Genomic DNA, 6,000 nt, shown 5'->3' with positions numbered 1-6,000 from the left:
GCAGTGTTTACTTTCCCATGAGCCAACAATAGAAGTTTGGATTGTATTCTAGATTAGCATAGCAGTCGTCCATGTCGAAGGGACGGATGCCTATTTGAGTGATGTAGGTGAGAACATTCATGAGGAAGTCACCAGGTGAGTAGGACTGTCCTCCAAATGGATTGAGTTTAGTGTTGGTAAGCTGCGGTTGAGGCTGACCAATGAGGGTCCAATGATCATGCGTAAGGATGTTACAATCATAGCTCCCTGATCAATGAGTGTGTCAAAGATGTGTATCTTCTGGGCAGTCACTGATATGTGTAGGTATGCAAGTGCCACCACTTCCTCATCTTCATCCTCAATGTTTGTGATGGTACCTTAACAGGGTTGGGTTGTCTATGCGAGCTCCTTGGCCTCTTGCAGATTGGCACTAGGGGCATGTCACTAGGCTTATCAATTGTCTGGCTAGCACATGCATCCATCTGTCTCATTCTCAGGATAAGGGATATACTTGGTGAGTGCCTTGTATGATTTTCTAACTTGCGCATCACCCTTCAACATGGTTGAGATGGCTCTAAGTCGATTGGTGTAGTCTTCCAAGTGTCCATTTCTACCCTTACCGCTTCTATTCGGTTGCCTAGGAAGATCAGACCATTGCCCTAGTCTTCTATGACTCGTGCATTGTGCATCCACCAAGGTTGGCCTAATAGGATGTCGTAATCCACTCTCTTCATGACAATGAAGTTTAAAGAAAATTGGACACATGCAATCTTCAACAGCCAATTCTTCAACACTCCAAATGGCCCGACTTTCATTCCATTGGCAAGTGTGACATTAAACCTAGCATTCTTGAGGACATGTGGGTTACCCCAAGCCTGGAGTACTACATGGCTAAGCACATTGACTCTTGCCCCCATGTCCACGATCCCTTTTCGTGTGGCATCTCCTAATGCTAGGATCGATAGGACTACATGCATCTCTATGCCCTCCCAAAAAGCATTAACGTGTAAGGACTTGGGCACCAAGTGCAGCGTCAGACTAGGTATTTAAGTTACCGTGTCATGATCGTGCAGGTCAGTTGCCCCTTGCTCTATTAGTCCTTCAATCCACTGCTTCAGTTCTTGCCATAGCGTTGGATACTGCCTAAGCAGATCTCCTAAGATTAGAGTCAGTGGGGTGGTCACTAGCATTGTAAGAAGATTGCTAGCTGCTTGCTCTTCTTCTAGTCCATTGTTCCTTGGCCAATGGCCTTGAATGATTTGCTGGCCCATAGTGTTCAAACTTCGTCTAAGCAGCACTGCTTGTGATCTAGACATGTCTTTCAACTTTCATCATAGAGGCGAAGTTGGTGTGCTTATGCTTGAGAGATCATTGATCTTGTCCTCCAAGATGGGCTCACCATCCTTAAGGTGCTCTTGGGCCTCTTTCACCCACTCTTTGACCTTCTCTATGGCTTCAAGCTGGCGTTTTGGGTTGGGATACTCCCCCACCCTAGCACTCCCCTTCTTAGTAGTCCTTGGGGTAGATGTCCCTGCCTCTTCATCTGTCACCTTTTCTTCGACAGGAAGTGTTGTGGCACTCTCAATTTTTAGCATGAACTTGGCTTCTGTTCTCTTCTTCCTTTAGTTCCCTATTGAGGCTGTGTCTAGATTGTTGGGTCCAGGCAGTGATATGCTAGCCTGCTTTGTTTGTGCTCAAGTCATGACATGTAACGTAATAGGTGTGTCCTCTTCGTTAAATGTCTAAACTCCAAATAGCCCCAATGGCATTGGTGGCTCGTTCACTGCACTAGAGGGTGGTTTTTGTTTAGGGCATTCCACAAAAAAGTGAGTGATTCCACACTTCGGGCATTTAAGATCGGCCTTTTCTCGGTTATCCTACTCCCATTCGCACCCGTGGGATTTATTTCCATCCTAGGAATGGCCGATTTAGCATCATTAGGTGCCGGAAGAGCCAATGGGGCTCCCCTCCTGAAAAAGTTTGGCTGTCTATTCCCTAGATTTGCATGTAAGGATTTTGGTGAATTCTCTTGTTACAAGTTGTACTCTCCGTTATCCCGGATGCGCTAAATTTGTCAATTTTGATGTGTCAAAATCTGGTTTGATTCTGCAGTGTTTGATTTGACAAGTGTTCGATTGTGGGATGTCCGATTTTTGAAATAGGACATGGTATGTCTGATCACACAGGATGGGTTGGTTTGATTTCAGTGTGTCAGAGTGCCAAAATTGGCCAGGGTGGTCTGAGCATTTGATTTCAAAAATTAGATGAGGTCACAGGTTCGAGTGTCTGATCCTGAAGATCGGATGCGTGGTAGTGGTTTGATTGTTGGACGCCCAATTTGCAAAATTAGATGGGTGTAGGGTGTTTGAGCATCCAATTTTGGGAATCAGACACTAGCAAGGTGGTCAAATTCCACTAGTCGAGGGGTCGAAATGGAAAAAAATTGAATCAACGATACGATTATGAGAAAGCTAGCAATCAAGGACTTCCAGAATGCAACTATGAACACAATGGAAGATTTGTATATACCTGGGATGTGCTACCAACGTCGGTGGAAGTTGACCGATTTGTAGGAAACCTTGGTTGTCCAAGCTCTCTCTCTCTCTCTCTCTCTCTCTCTCTCTCTTAATGCCACAAGTGAAAATGAGGTCTCCCTTTGCTTCCCAGGGTCTTAAACCCTTTTGTTGGACTCAATCTTAATATTTTTGATCAATCCTTGTGTGACTCTAACACCTCTAATCACTCTTTTTTCCCATTTTTTCCTTGTTTGTGTCCTGTTTGGGCTTGTTTCACAGCAGTAACCGTAATGCTTCTTGCTTCGATTTCTCGATCCTGTCCTACTCTAAATATAACAAAAATTGAAAGTAAAATACTGAAATAATTTCTCCTACTTGCCTAATAATCAAAAACCAAAATACTTGTTGCAAAGATTAAAAACCCAAACCTCCTACCTATCTCAAGCTCCGATTCGAGGATGAAACCCTTACTTCATCTCTCGATTTTAAGTGCACAAGTGCTCAAGCTTGAATACATTGATCTCGGTGGCAATGGAACCAAAATGTAGAGATGAGCTCATACTCAACTACCAAGACCCACATACCGCTTATTTTTCAAGTGTTTCAAGCGAATACCTATGGCTATCTCTCACCTAGCCCTCTCACCTAGCCGATGCGCCTTTGATCCTACTGGAGTGTAGTGAGCTTACCTCGATGCCGGAATGAGTTGCCTCCTTTCTCAAGCACAACATCCTCAAGCCTCCACCTCCAAGCTCCATCCTCCATAGCCATGTGCGAGACAAGAGAAGAGAAGATAATATAAGAAGAGAGAAGATGATGGAGAGCTTCACCTCCAAGATCCCTCACCCTCACACACTCACTTCCTCACACTCTCAAACTCCCTCTCTCAACAATCACACCCAAGCAAGCAGGAAGGAGAAGAGAAGAAGAGTAGAAGATGAGTCCACTTTGCCACACACCAAAGAATGAGCTTCTCATTCACTTTTTGAGTTTATATACAAAATCCTAATTCCTTTTGGGTGGTCATTCCTTTTTTACATGGCTGGTCGTGGCCTTAGGCCCTCTTTCCCATTGTCCTCCTATCTTAATAGCTTCCTTTCTACTGCCTGTCTACCCTTACAATTTGCACAAGAGGGAGCTTGACGCTCTTTTACAAAAGTTTCAAGGGCGCCTTGCATTTACAAATGCTCTTTTGCCTTTGACTTAGCTTTTGAGGCCACCCTTGCGCTCAACTGTTTCCCTTCCTACTTCCGTTGTATCTGATTTCCTTTTGGGCCACCTCTTTCAACTCTCAACTTGCACTTTTCCACTTTTTCTGCTTTTTCTTGTGTTGAGGTTAACATTGAAACAAGCCAAAAGAAGGAAAGACTCAATGCATACCTCAAGAGGAAGAAACAATGGCTGCCATGAAACCTTGAGTTGAAGCTTTGAATCCAGACTGAAGAAAAGGATGAAGAAGATCCTCAAATGGTTGGCTCTAATACCAGCGAAAGGTAGAGCCTCAGTGGAAGCACACAAGTAGAAGCAAGAGCAAAGCAAGAGCTATGGCAGATGGAGTAAGAGAGCAAGAGAGAGATACACCGGTTGTGGAAAATCCAATAGTCATAATATGTGACCTGCCTTCCCTTATTCAAATGTCACTGAAAGAATAAAGAATGAAGTGATTGTGATAGGCACCACCTATAGTGTATAGGTGTACGGGTATTGTTAGTATAATGAATGCATAGGCGGTTAGGCACTGACACCTTTACCTAACACGCTTGAAGGTTCATAAAAGTGTTATTGTATGTGAGTGCTTATCAAAATTCCTACAAAATATTGTTGTATAGAGTTAGAAACTTCCATGGGTGAATAACTTGGTAAGACCTCTCCATAAAGCCATTATCAACATACCTAAAACTAAAAAATATTTCTGTTAAAATTCAATGCTAAGCCAATGTAAAAAAGGATATCAAGCCATTAAGCAATGCCTAAAACAATGTTATGTTCTCACAAAATCAAACTGCATGTATAAAAAACCATCCATGTAATGATCCATCAAGCCATGTATGCCTTGAATCCATTAAGCCAATGCAGATTATGCAAAAAGGAGTAAAAAAGGACAAGATGAATAAAGATGAAGGCTATGAAGAAAAATAAGTTGAGGAAAGCAAAGGAGTTTAATAAAAGCAAAAGAAAGCTAGAAGAGCAAAAGTGGAACCAAAGATAAAAAGAAAAAGATCAAAAGAGGAAACAAGCAAGACGAAGGATTCAAACACCATAAGTAGTAAATATGACAAATAAAAATTTGTAAGTCCACCATTGGCACCAATGATGTAGGCAAGGTAACAAACCTCCTATTCAATCCAATGTCATTTGCTTACATCCTAGTCACATCACATACTTTTGACTACAATAGGGGACTCAAGGGGGGCAATTTTATTTTGTAATCACATCCTTGATGGTAGTGGTATTTGCTAATGATCAACCACACTTCAAGGGGGATTTGTTAGCATGATTGATGTGTATGCATGCAAACTAGGTCTAAGAGAATGGATATGTGGATGGATGAGGATGATGAGTTGGAAGATTAAGAATTTGAGATGGCAAGTCAAACTTGACCCAATGCAATGTATCCAATGTACACACGAGCCTGTTTAAAAAGACAAAAAATTGTACAATGAAGTATGTGGTTTTCTTTGCTTCTCAAAATTATGGCCTACATTGTCTATGATCCTCCATGAATTTCTCTATTTCTTCATTAGCCCAAGAAGGGATTGATTGATTCGTTTGTGAATAATCACTCTAGTTGATCCAAGTGATCACCATTGCTATTAGTTTGAGTAGCCTACGATATCCATCCAAGCACCTTTGCCACATGCCCCAAGTAAGCACTATGCTTTGAACTTGAGCACCATGTTGCACCAAGAAGAGATAGTCCCAGCTTGATCATCAATAGATTGAATGGTTAGAGTGACACACTCGTGACTTGATCCAAGTAGGAGTGTGGTGATCGATCCAAGCATGTGATCACTCATAGCTCTGAGTTCTCAGACGTTATATAATCTATGTTAATTGGTCTGAGTTGGCATGCTTATTGATTCAAGTAGCATGTGCAATATCAATTCAAGCATGGAATAGTCCAAGCATAGAATAATGGCATTGATCTAAGCAATCAATTGTTGTATTGTTCCAAGCTGCAATGTGGATTGGTCCGAGCTAAGAGTGCTTGGTTGATCCGATTAATCATGCGCTACATTTTTTTGAGTGATCATCCTTTTGAGATGATGATGGCCATTGGTCTTAGCAGCAGTTGGTGCATTGATTTGAGCATACAAAGTGTCACATGCTCTTAGGGAGTACATAGGTCCAAGTGATCATTGCACCATCAATTTGAGAAATTGAAGTCTCAATCTTAGCCATCAACCCATGTACTCATCCAAGCAAGTGTTTTAATTTGAATATTTTGAGTAGCTTCTAGAATCATCTACAAAGAAATCCTTGGGAAAAGCAAGGTCATGTGTAT

Source organism: Lygodium microphyllum, chromosome 19, assembly GCF_053477565.2.
Source record: "Lygodium microphyllum isolate KBCC chromosome 19, Lygodium_microphyllum_v1.1.10, whole genome shotgun sequence".
Lineage (NCBI taxonomy): Eukaryota > Viridiplantae > Streptophyta > Polypodiopsida > Schizaeales > Lygodiaceae > Lygodium > Lygodium microphyllum.
This window is presented reverse-complemented; position numbering follows the sequence as displayed.